Genomic DNA, 13,381 nt, shown 5'->3' with positions numbered 1-13,381 from the left:
TTTTCAGATCTCTTCTGTGGGAATTTGAAGGAGACAGAGGTTCTGAAATGGGGAACTTTATTCTGATGGTGGAAGTCCGGTCTGTAGCAAGGAAGATAAGGAGAGAGAATTTACAATTTCCATTGTCTTGGTCTTTCCTTCTAGTTTTTTCACTTAGCCCTAAGTTGATACAACAAACAAAACACCATTGAGCCATTCCTATATTATTTATTAAGTGACATGTCATTGACCTCATTAGAAAAAGCTAATGTAAGTAAAATAGAGGATGTTGGGAATTTTATGCAAGGGAGTAATGTAGTATACTTTTGTTTCTCATTGGAACAGGGGCCACTGGCTAAGTAATCTAACTAGAATTGAGATAACAGACCCAAGAGAGCAATTTCCAAAACAAGAAATGGCATACATTCCCATATTTCTTCAATTCCAACATGTCATCAATTGTAAGATACAGTATCAATTTAATAATAGCATTTGAGCAGAAAAGGCATATATTAAATGTCTCTATCAACTGTTAACCATGTTCTGATTACACAGAAATATTAAAATGTAAAAAAATGAGGGAAGTTCCTGTTGTGGCACAGAGGAAACAAATATGACTAATATCCATGAGGATGCAGGTTCTATCCCTGACTTTGCTCAATGGGTTAAGGTTTCAGCATTGCTGTGAGCTGTGGTGTAGTTCCCAGACATGGCTCAGATCTGGTGTTGCTGTGGTGTAGGCCAGTAGCTGTAGCTCTGATTTGACCCCTAGCCTGGGAACTTCCATATACCATGGGTTTGGCCCTAAAGAAAAAAGAAAAAATGAGGATCACAGCTATTGACATAAGGTCCAAACTATTTGATTGATGGCTCATCATTCCTTCACTTGCACTCATGGCAAAGACCCAAATGACTAATCTTTTGACTGAATTGGGAGGGCAGATAGCTACTTATAGCTTTAAGGTACAGGAGATTTCATTGCTGATTGTCTAGAGGCCTTGACAGTTAACTTTAAATCCCAATCCTTTTTGTGGTGTTCTTGAGGCCAGAATAAGCTAGTGGGTGTCTCTAAATTATATGGCAAACGATAAAAATTTTTTATGTGACTCTTTGTTTATATGTGACGAATTAAAGTATTCCACAGAAGTCTCACAAAGGTCTTTTCACAGAATTATTTCTCAAATTGGAATCCAAACAAGGTCTATACATTGCTTTTGGTTGAGCACACAGTTTTTTGAAACTCAGCTATCATATAGCCTATGTCAAATTCTTAAATAAATGACTTTATTTTTTAATGATATTTTTGTATTATCACCTGAAGAAAATCTTTACTAGAGAAGTTTGAAGAATAAAACAAATGGAGGCTCTATGTTAATTAGTCCAAAAGCCATATACTTCAGTTAGAAAGATGGACATTGTTCAAATATAGTTGTAAATCTTGCAAAATACTTTTAGTGCAATAAAAAGCCACATTGGAGCAATGCATTCCAAGAAATCGAGTTACTGAACTTGTGATACCTGCTTACATTTATTTTGGAATGTTTACCCCCTAAAAGACAATGAGATTACAGAGCAGTGAGATTAGTATCTTTCATGTAACTACAGTATTATTGGCTAAACATAAAAACTTATTTTTATTGCTTCCTGTCCTAATTACTATTTTACGAATGCCAGTTATAAAACTTTTAAAAGATAAATGATTTCTCAGCATGCATTTACACTCAAGGCAAGTAAAAAGACCACCCCTCCCCTAGGTCTTCTGCCCCCATCAACACTGGTGACAAGGGAGCCCTTCTTTATCTGCCAACATTTGCAGTTTTGCCTCCACTCTCTGCCTGGAATCCTTTGGACTAATCTCATCATGCCCTTTATCCTTCATTGTTAGTCATTGTAAGAACCCCAGTCTTGCAGTTCACCTTTTCCTCCTGTTTCCTAATCCTACAGGGCTCTGTACAGCCTGTTTTATGTCCTCCTTGTCCCAGCTCCTGAAGTCCGTCCATGAGTTCTCGCACTCAAGGTCTGCCATCATCCAAGTCTCCTCTGTCTCCAACCTATTATCTAATCTCTGTCACCTTCTCCCTCTAAGGGAAACCTGGCCCTGCCCTGAGAACAGTGTCTCCCTGGAACCCTACTAAAGCCTGCTGCTGTCTCCCACAGCCCTCTCACAGCGGGCCTGGAGGGGAGGCCAGTGTTTTTGCTTTTGCAGCTCACAGCATTGTGTTCCTTCTCCTTGAACCCTCAGCTTTGAGTTTCATGTCCTTAGATTATATCACCTACTACCCAATCAGGATGTCACTACTGCTGGCATCTCCTGACTTTTGGGTTATTGCTGTTCATTTCTCTTTTAGCTCCTAGCTCCCTGTCAATGCCTTCAATACTATTCTTCTCTAAATTCTTGGCAATTTCAATTCACATGTGGATTATCCTTTAACACTCCTGTTTTGTGGTTCCCTGAACTCCTCTCCTTCAGTAATCTTGTCATCCACCTACAATACCCACTCACTTCTATGTTCATAACCAGGACTGGCTACATAATATGGGGGGCCCAGAGAAAAATGAAAATTTAAGGCCCATGTTAAAAAATAGGAATTTTGAGATGGTGCCAGCAGAGCATTAAAGCAAGTGCAAGGCCCTCTGAGCATGGGGCCCTGCCTGATTGTGCAGGTTCCATGCCATGAAGCCTGCCCCACTCATAACATTGACCTTGTAATTGCCAATAGCAGCAACCCTCTCCTAATATGAATTTCATGCATTGTGTTCTCTTTACCCTGCTTCCCTTCTTTCTACATCCCTTCCCCAAGTATGCTGACCCCCACAATCCCTTAACCTCATAGACCCTACACTTTACAGAGTTCTCACTCACATGTCTTCACTTCCTTCTTTATCCAGATTAAATTTCCTGTCCACTATTATAATCACTTACCTCAACTCCTTTATCATCTTTCACTCTATTTCCTTAATTAGAAAAACTGGAATCCTGATTAAACCCAATTCTCAATAGCTGTATGTGGCCATGTTCACTGTTCTCACTTTAAATTAATGACCACAAACCTCACATGGGCTTCAATGCCTCCAGGCAGTCATTTATTTTCCTCTTCTCCTCAGCAGTGATTCTACACCATTTCCTTTCTTAAACTTTCAACATTTCACTCTTAACTGATGACTTCACTGAAAAGAGTAAAGCAATCAGAGAGGAATATCCAGATTCCCCTTACCACACATCATAGCATCTGCACACATAGACTCTGGCTTTATTACCATAGATGAACTTTGCATGTTGCTCTGCAAAGCTAATCCCTCCTATTTCCACTGGTTGCCATCTGCTTTCATCTATTCAAGGACATAATTTTGGCAAATTTTTCTTTCTCTCTGATGTCATTATTATTCTTTACACAATAGCCAGGGTGGTCCTTTTTAAAAATGTGTATCAGATCATGTTACTCCTCTGCATAAAAATCTAGTCAATTTTTGAAAGAGAAAAATAAAATTGGTATGTGAGTAGGGGTTGGGGTGGGGGATGCTTCTCTGTTAACAAGTCTTAAGTCTTCTTATAAAGCTATAGTTAAGGCAGTGGCTCTGAAATAGAAAAGATAGTAATGGAATAAAATTGCCCAGAAATGGACCATATATGTATAAAAACTTGATATATGACAGAGCTGGCAGGTCAGTGGACTATTTGTTAAATGTTGATGGTAATGCTTTCATGTGGCAACAAGTACAACTGGATTCCTGCTTCACACTCTAATTGAATACCCATTTATGAAAAACTAAAACACTAAACTTAGGAGAAATAAATATAAGTGACCAACTTAATGACCTTCAGTTAAGGAAGGAGTTAAATCTCCAAAAGTATAAGCTGTAAGATTAATAAACTCAATATATTAAAATTAAAACCTCTATTTATCAAGATATATATATATATATATTTTTTTTGTCTTTTTGCCATTTCTTGGTCCACTCCCGAGGCGTATGGAGGTTCCCAGGCTAGGGGTACAAACAGAGCTGTAGCCACCAGCCTATGCTAGAGCCACAGCAACGCGTCTGCAACCCACACCACAGCTCACGGCAACATCGAATCCTTAACCCACTGAGCAAGGCCAGGGATCAAACTCACAATCCCATGGTTCCTAGTCGGATTCATTAACCACTGAGCCACGACGGGAACTCTGATCAAGATATACTATTAACAAAGTGAAAAAGCCTACAGACTGGGAGAAGATAATTGTAACTCTAATACACAATAAGAACACTAATGTACAATAAGAAAAAGACAAATGGCCAATAAAAAAATGAAAAGATGCTTCACTTCACTATGAATCAGGGAAATAGAGATGAAGCCACATTAGATGTCATTTCACATCAAACTGGCAAAGATGTAAGAGCTTACTAGTGCAAAATATTGGCTGTGATATGGAGCTATGCAAAACATTATATACTATTAATGGGAGTGTAATTAGATGCTAATGTCTTGGAGAACAATTTGGCAAAATTTAGTAAAGTAGAAATGTATGCAGTCCACCAGCCCAAGTGTCCACTCACTCAGATTGGCAAAACTGATAGTGCCAACGTTTTATTATTTATTACAAAGCAAAGACCAGTGAAACTATATATTCATTACATTTAAATATACTTAAAAAATCCTAAGAATATTGTAAATACAAATAAAAGTGTAAATTAATGAGAACTATTATTAGATTAGGTTAATTAAAATAGTATTGAAAAATAATAAGCACTCCATAAAACATTAAGTTATAATTAATAATTAAAATTTAAAGTAAAATAGCTTTTTTCGTGCAATTTTGAGATTAAAGAGGAAGGGATGGAGGGAGGGAAAGGGAGGAAGGCAGGGAGAGAGGATGTGGGGTTATTATTGAGTCCTGAGGGATTTGAGGTGCAAATTTTTCCATCTGTTGGAAAATCTCTCTCTGTTTACACTAGTTGGGGAGTACTAAAGATGGAAGAATAAGCTAAGTAAATCTTTTCCTGTGATTTTTTCACCTTCAAACAATCCCATCCCTTGTTCTGCAACTTTGAAAAAAAATCTATTTTGAGCATCTTGGCTGTTTGTAAGAGCAGATATCTTTTTTTTTTTTTTTTTAAACAAGCCACAGAGTTTGTTATTTAAGCCTTTAGTAATCTCAGTAGTTACCTTTCTAGATTCCAGATGCTTACAGAATACTCTGAAACAGCCTTTATGCAAACACACACACAAAAAACCAAACAGATAAAAAGGGCCCACCACTAAGTATTTATTATTTTTGCCAACAACCTCACCTCTTTTGAAGTACACCGTTTTGTGGTAAAGGCTATGTTTTAATTCTCTAGCAATTCTCTTTGGGGGGGTATTTTTTTCAACATTCAGGAAAAAGTTTAAAATTTTTCAAGAAACAGAACTAAAATGAACATAGCCTTAACATTTGTATATTTGATTTTCTCTCTGCGCCTTTAAGAGGATAGGATGAGGGATGGGCTGGCTCCAGGCTGATTCTCTTGGGGAAAGAAGAGGAGTGATGGGTAGATGGGGTTTACCTGATGTACTGTTCCTGTCTTAACAGGTCTCAAGTCTTACAAAGCTATGATAATATCACAATATCCTCACTCTATCTACATACCACGATAACCAGCCATATGCCACCTCTGCTATCCAGGCTCTGAGTGCTCAAAGCCTGGTGGTGCAACACAGCTGTGTAGATTCAGGGCATTTGGTGCTCCCTGCAGGAAGCTTCCTGAGGCCCCCTGGGGTGGGGTGCTCTATAGGAGGAAAGAGGGGAACCTTTGAAAAAAGTTGTCTATTACTATCTAAACATACACTTATAATTACTGAATTTTAATTATCCATTTACTCATCTGTAATTCACACTCAGGCCAGAATCATGTCTGCTTTGTTCACTCTAGCACATTGCCTGCCTCACAGTACATGCTCAGCAACTGTTTGCTGAGCTGTATGGAATTATCTTAAGAAATGGGCCAAGGCTGTATGAAAAATCTTACCATGAAATATGACTACTTCACAAAATAAAAGGAGGTGGAATGTTTTTGGATGGAAAGCCTGACTATTGTGAAAATATGAATACTTATCAGTTTTACTTTAACTTGCATTCCTAGCTCCAACCTGCCCCCGAACTCCAGAATCATTTTTTTCCAACCATTCAACATCTCCTCTTGGATATCTGTTAGACTTTTCAAACTTAATGTATCCAATGCCAGTATCTCCATGTACCGAGTATTTTCTGTTGTCTCCAGATCCTCTTTCTAGCCTTCCCCACTCTGCTCTGAACTCTGTCCTCCACTGGTCCCTTGCTCTCAGCCCCCTGGTTGGGTTTAGTCAGTGGGAGATGTGTATATAAAGAGTATATATGGAAATGGATGTAAGGGTTTTAAACCAAGAAGGATAAAACTGAAGATTTGTAGGCTTACTTCATCAATAAGGGCACACTCACTCCGGATTTGGAATTAATGTATTACTAGCTCATGCACCTGAGAGTGACATAAACATTCTGCTAGACTGGTTAATTGAAGCATGGATTTAACAATGGCTCCCATTCAATAGAACTCAAAATGCTAAAACTTCCCTGGCATTCTTTTTTTTCTGGATTTTTTTAAAAATTGAAGTATAGTTGATTTATAATACTGTGTTAGTTTCAGGTGTACAGCAAAGTGAATTACAGAAAAATATATACTCACAGATATTTTTGAGATTATTTTCCATTACAGATTATTTAAATTATATTGAGTGTAGTTCCCAGTGCTATACAATAGGTCATTTTTTTTTTTTTTTGGTCTTTTGTCTTTTTTGTTGTTGTTGTTATTGTTGCTATTTCTTGGGCCGCTCCCGCGGCATATGGAGGTTCCCAGGCTAGGGGTCAAATCGGAGCTGTAGCCACCGGCCCACGCCAGAGCCACAGCAACGCGGGATCCGAGCCGTGTCTGCAACCTACACCACAGCTCACAGCAACGCCGGATCGTTAACCCACTGAGCAAGGGCAGGGACCGAACCCGCAACCTCATGGTTCCTAGTCGGATTCGTTAACCACTGCGCCACGACGGGAACTCCCACAATAGGTCATTTTAAAAAAATTTATTTTATGTATAATAGTTTGTATCTGTTAATCCCCTGCTTCTAATTTATCCCCTCCCCACCATCCCTTCCCTCTTGGGTAAGCTTAGGTTTGTTTTCCGTGTCTGTGAATCTGTTTCTATCTTGTATATAAATTCATTTGTATTATTTTTTAGATTCCACATAAAAGTGAAATGCTATTTGTCTTTCTCTGTCAGACTTTCTTCACGGAGTATGATGTTTTTTAGGTCCATCCATGTTGCAGCAAATGACAATATTTCATTCCTTTGTATCTTTTTTTTTTAAAACCAGTTGTCTGTTGATGGACACTTGGATTGTTTCATGTCTTGGCTATTGTAAATATTGCTGCCGTGAACATTGGAATACATGTATCTTTTCAAATTTGTCTTTTCCGGTTATATGCCCAGGAATGTGATTGCTGGATCATGTGGTAGCTCTATTTTTAGTTTTCTAAGAAACCTCCATACTGTTCTCCACAGTGGTTGCACTACTTTACATTCCCACCAACAGTATAGGAGGGTTCCCTTTTCTCTATACCCTCTCTAGCATTTATTATATAGACAGTTTCATGATGGCCATTCTGATCCATGTGAAGTGATACCTCTTTGTGGTTTTAATTTGCGTTTCTCTAACAATCAGAGATGTAGAGCATCTTTTCATGTGCCTGTTGTGTAATTGTATGTCGTCTTTGGAGAAATGTCTGTTTAGGTTGTCTGCCTATTTTTTGATTGTGGTGTTTGTATTTTTGATATGGAATTATATGAACTCCTTGTTTTGGATATTAACCCTTTATGTATCACATCATTTGCACATATTTTTTCCCATTCTGTAGGTTGTCTTTTTGTTTTGTTGATGGCTTCTTTCACTGTTCAAAAGCTTCCAAGTTTGATTAGGTGCCAATTTATTTTTACTCTTATTTCTTCTGCCTTTTCCCTGGCATTCTATAGCAAAAGGTATCTGAATATTCAGGAATGTGGGAATGTTATAATAAATCTATTTATGAAACTGTTCAGTCATTCCTTACCCCCTCCCCTTCAGGTGTCTGAAGGGCAGCGCCTTCATGATGCATTAAAAAATAAATTGTGAGGAAGTTCCAATTGTGGCTCAGCAGGTTATGAACCTGTCTAGCATCCATGAGGATTCAGATTTGATCCCTGGCCTTGCTCAGTGGGTAAAGGATCCAGCATGTTCATGAGGTGTGGTATATAGGTCACAGATGTGGCTTGGATCCCATGTTGCTGTGCTGTGGCTGTGGCGTAGGCCGGCAGCTACACCTCTGATTCAACCCCTAGCCTGGGAATTTCCATATGCTGTAAGTGCAGCCCTAAAAAGCAGTAAAAAAATAATTAAATTAATTAATTGTAAGGAGAGCACCAGCATCTTTGAAAACTGTAACTCTGTGCTCTAGGATGGAGTGGATAGTGGGAAATCCTGCAGTGGAATTGGGTGCCCTGATTTCAGTGGAAATGATGGGATCCAGGAATAGTGGAGGTCAGGTGCTAGCACTTAATGAGAGACAAAGAGAGAATAATTATCATAAGCCCGGGGGATGTAACAATATAAGAACAACTTGCTCTACAGGGATCTGTGGTGATGTCTAATTGACTCACTGGATTCCAAAGCATAGAATAGATGGGCAGTCTAAAATGCTGTTGAATATAAAGTAAATAGAACCTCCAGATCTGGTGGCAGAACTCTGACTTGAGTCACAGAGTAGGGGGTTTTAGATTTCTTACCCAATTTACATATTTAGTTCCCAGTTCACAGACTCAGTTCCTTTTACTGAGAAGGATGTTGGGTTTCTAGATTCCTTTAAGGAAGGAATGTGACAATTCTTCTCCAAATCTTTACCAGAAGAACCTATAGCATTTACTAGGGGTACTGTGTACTAGGAAAAGGGAAAATACGCAATATTTTTGAGAGTTATTTGATACTGGCTCTGAACTTACACTAATCTTTGGAGACTCAAATGTCCCCTTGATCTGCAAATTCAGAGGCGGGAGTCATGAGAGTCAGGTGATGGAAGAAATCTTAGCCTGGAGTTTCTGTTGTGGCTAGTGGTTAACAAATCTGACTAGTATCCACGGGGACACAGGTTCGCTCCCTGGCCTTGCGCAGTGGGGTAAGGATCTGTCATTGCCGTGGACTGTGGTGTAGGTCACAGATGTGGCTCAGATCCTGCATTGCTGTGGTTGTGGCATAGGCCAGCAGCTACAGCACCGATTTGACCCCTAGCCTGGGAAGCTCCATATGCTGCAAGTGTGGCCCTAAAAAGAAAAAAAAAAAAATCAAGTGTGTCCAATGGATCATCTTATAGTTATTTCCCCAGTTCCAGAATGCACTTAGAAATTGTCCAAATATCCAAATATTTTCATTGTTTCTTTGAATCATAGAATAAGGACTATTGTAGTGGAATGGACCAAACAGAAGCTCCTGTAACTGGTTTCATCTGCCAAAATAATATAAAAACAATTTCTCAACCACAAGAAATTTCTTTACTAAGTGTACCATCAAATTATGAAATGTGTGGTATGTTAGTTCCTACCACATTCTCATTTAACCTACCCATTTGGCCAGTGTAAACACTGCATATGTCTTAGAGAATGTGAGTGTTTAAACATGAATCAAAGGTTACTTATTTTCATCCACAGTTCCAGAGAAGCATATTTTTGTGGATAAAATAATCACAGATCTGGCATCTAGAGCTAAGAAAAAATTTGCTGTAGTTCAAGCAAAAACTATCTATCTATCTATCTATCTATCTATCTATCTATCTATCTATCATTCCTAGTAGCAAAGTAGTCAGAACCAGTTTGCCTTCATTTGATAAGAATAGTGGTACATAGTCATTACCTTACCACAAAGATGTGTCAGTTCTCTTTCTCTGGCATAATATAATCCAGAAGGACATCGATTATCTTTATACTCTATAAAATATTTGTTCATTTCTTGATGTTTCCATTGATTAATATTTCTCCTCATTGTGGATTGCATTTCTTGCCTCTATTCATACCTGGTAAATTTTGATTGAATGCCAGACATAGCATTCTTGTATTTTACCTTATTTGGTGCTGGATATTTTTGTATTCCTATAAATATTCTTGAATTTTTTTCTAGGGTGCAGTTAAATTACTTAGAAATAGTTCAGTCTTTTTGAGGCTCACAGTCTACAGGCTTTAAAGTCTTTTTTAGGTGGGATAAGAGCAGCCTTGAGTCCAGAGCTAATTCTATTCCATTATTGAGTCAATATACTTCTGATGTCCATGAATTATTAAATTTTCTACTTTGTCTGGTGAGAACACAATCTATTTCCAGACCATATGAGCTCCAGAGATTGTTCCCTTGGCTTCTTTTGGGTGATTTTTCATCCAGCCTGAGTAATTCCCTCATGCACAGAAGCTATTCAATACTAAGGTGAAGATTCAAGGAAACCTCTTCAGATCCCAGGAGCTCTTTCTTAGCATATCTTTTCTTCTAGAATTTCCACCCACCTCCAATAAATTCTAGGCACTTGACCTTCTTGGGCTCCTAGCTCTAACTCATTAACTTAGGGAGACTCTCAGGCTCCACCTCAATGGAAAAGACATTTATAAAATTGTTGAAATTATCTAAGATGTTCAAGATTCTAGAGGAAAGAAAGAAAGCTTATTAAGAAGAAACATGGATGATATTAAAGAAACATCAAAATTAAACTTCTGGAGATAAAAACTACATTGCATAAGATGAAGAATAAATATACTAGATGGAATTAGCAGCAAATTTCACATTGTAGAAGAAAGAAGTTTGTGAACTTGAAGACAAAACATTAGAAATTACCCAAAATTGGATTTCCTGTCGTTGCTCAGAGGTTAATGAACCCAACTAGTATCCATGAGGACACGGGTTTTATCCCTGGCCTTGCTCAGTGGGTTAAGGATCTGGTGTTGCTGTGAGCTGGTGGCTGCAGCTCTGATTCGACCCCTAGCCTGGGAACCTCCGTATGCGATGAGTGTGGCCCTAAAAAGACAAAAAAAAGAAAGAAAGGAAGAAAGAAAGACATTGTCCAAAATTATAATCAGAGATAAAAAATACTGAAACAAATAAACAGAACCAGTGAACTGTGGAACAAATTTGAAAGGCCTAATATCCCTATAATTGGATTTCCCTAAGTGGGAACAGAAAAATATTTAAAGAAATAACAGACAAAAAATTTTCTCTGTTTGATGAAAACGATAAACCCACATGTCCAAAAAATTAAATGCACCCCCAACTCAAGAAATACAAAGAAAATTAAAGGTGCATCACAATCAAATTGCCTAAAACCAATGATAAAGAGAAAATCTCAAAAACAATTGAAGAAAAAAAATACAAACCTACAGAATAACAAATATAAGGATGACAGCAAACTTCTTATCAGAAACAGTGCAAGTTAGGGAACAGTGTAGCAAAAATCTTAGTATTGAAAGAAAAAATTAACCTATAAAAATCCACATCCAAGGAAAATCTTTCAAAAGCTAAAAGTAAAAAGAAGACATTTTCAGATAGACAAAAGCTGAAATAATTTATACCAGTATATATGCATTATAGGAAATGTTACAGGAAGTTCTTAAGCAGAGCGAAAATAATACCAGGTGGAAATCTGAAACTACACCTAGGAATGATTTTCCCCCCACCAGGGGGACATTTGGCAATGTCTAGAGATGTTTTTGGTCATCACAAGTTGCACAGGTCATTTCCCTCAACAAAAAATCATCTGGCCCAAAATTTCAATAATGCCGGGGTTGAGAAACCCTTGGCATAAAAGGAATGACGACTGTCAGAAATAGTAAATATTTGGGTAAACATAAAATATTTTTCTTACATTTAAAATGACTTTAAAATATAATTGCTTGCTAAAAGTAAAAATAACAACAGTATATTATAGGAGTAATAAAATGTATAGAAATAAAATGAATGACAACAGTAGCACAAAAGTTTGATTAGAGTGTGGGAGAAATGAAAGGATATTATTGTAAGGCTCTTGTATTATAGGGAAGTGGACTATTACTCAAATTACTATAATTTAAACATGAATATTATAAATACCAAGTAAACTACCAAAAAGCAAAGAATAATAGGTACCAAGCTGGGAAAAGAGATAATTTGGAAATACCTTAAAAATTTCATAAATAAAGTGTAGGCAGAAGATGAGGAAAGGGGAAGGGAAAAGGGGAAGCAATGAACAGATGGGACAAATAGAAAATAAATATAGTAAATTTAAACATATATTCATGGTCACATAAATTCAAATGGTCTAAACATCTCTATTAAAGTGATGTTATTGTCTGGATAAAAAGCAACACTCAAGTATATGATTCCTGTAAAAGACCTGATATAAAAATTCACAACTGGATTAAAAGTCAATTGATAGGGAAAGTTTATTCTGGTAATACTAATAAAAAGAAAGCTAGCAATATCAGATAAAGTAGATTTTTGGGCAATGACTATAACCAGAAATAAAGAAGGGGGATTTTCAAAAAGATAAAGGGGTCAATTAATCAAGAGAATATAATAATCCTAAATGTTTATGCACCTAAATGTTTGTTTCAAAATACAAAAGTAAAGCTGATCGAAACATAAAAAGAAATAGACAGATGCAGAGGTATAGTCATAAATCTCTACACCCTTCTCTAAATAATTGATAGAACACAGAGACAGAAAATCAGCATAAGAAAGAAACTAAAAAATAGAAAAGAAGAAATCATTGAAATATAAGTGAGAAAGACAATAGAGAAAATAAAAACAAAAGCTATTCCTTGAGAGGATAAATAAAATTGACTAAGTTTTATTTGACATCAATGAAATGTACAGATTACTTAAAAACACAGTTAACCTTACTCAAGAAGAAATATACTGAATAACCTTATATTTAGTAAATAAGTTGAATTTGTAGTTAAAAACTTTCTCAATGAAAATTCTAGGTCCAGGTAGCTTTATAGATGCATCCCACTAAAAAAAACTAAAGAAGAAATAGCACCAATCATAAAAAAAGAACTCTTTCAGAAAATTAAAGAGTTATTATTCCTAACTTATTTTATGAGACCAGCATTTCTCTAATATGAAAACCAGACACAGACACTTTTTCAAAGTAAAGATACAGATTATATTCCCCATGATATAGATGCAATAATTCTTATCAAAATTTTGCAAATAATGTCAATCAGTATGTACAAAAGATAATTTACAACAATTAACTAGAATTTATCTCAATAAATTTCAAGGTGGTTTTAAGATTTGAAAATCAGTGAATATTACTTGATTAACTTCTAGAAGAAAACATAGGGGTAAGCACCTTGACATCAGTAT

The 13,381-nt window shown here is 36.8% G+C and overlaps 1 protein-coding gene and 1 long non-coding RNA gene across 2 annotated transcripts in view; one reads left to right on the top strand and one right to left on the bottom strand.

Annotated features, from left to right (window-relative positions):
• SH2D1B (SH2 domain containing 1B) overlaps positions 1 to 13,381 on the bottom strand; it is a 32,198-nt gene that overhangs the window by 5,796 nt on the left and 13,021 nt on the right. The window lies entirely within an intron of this gene.
• LOC146403931 (uncharacterized) lies at positions 215 to 10,685 on the top strand. The gene is made up of 2 exons (XR_014843955.1): positions 215 to 6,738; positions 7,042 to 10,685. It is a non-coding gene; the product is annotated as an uncharacterized LOC146403931 (long non-coding RNA).

The sequence above is a fragment of the Sus scrofa genome, chromosome 4, assembly GCF_054392235.1.
Source record: "Sus scrofa isolate SSC_HxYL_T2T_F1_AM1 chromosome 4, Sscrofa_HxYL_maternal_Yorkshire_Landrace_v2.0, whole genome shotgun sequence".
NCBI lineage: Eukaryota > Metazoa > Chordata > Mammalia > Artiodactyla > Suidae > Sus > Sus scrofa.
This window is presented reverse-complemented; position numbering and strand designations above follow the sequence as displayed.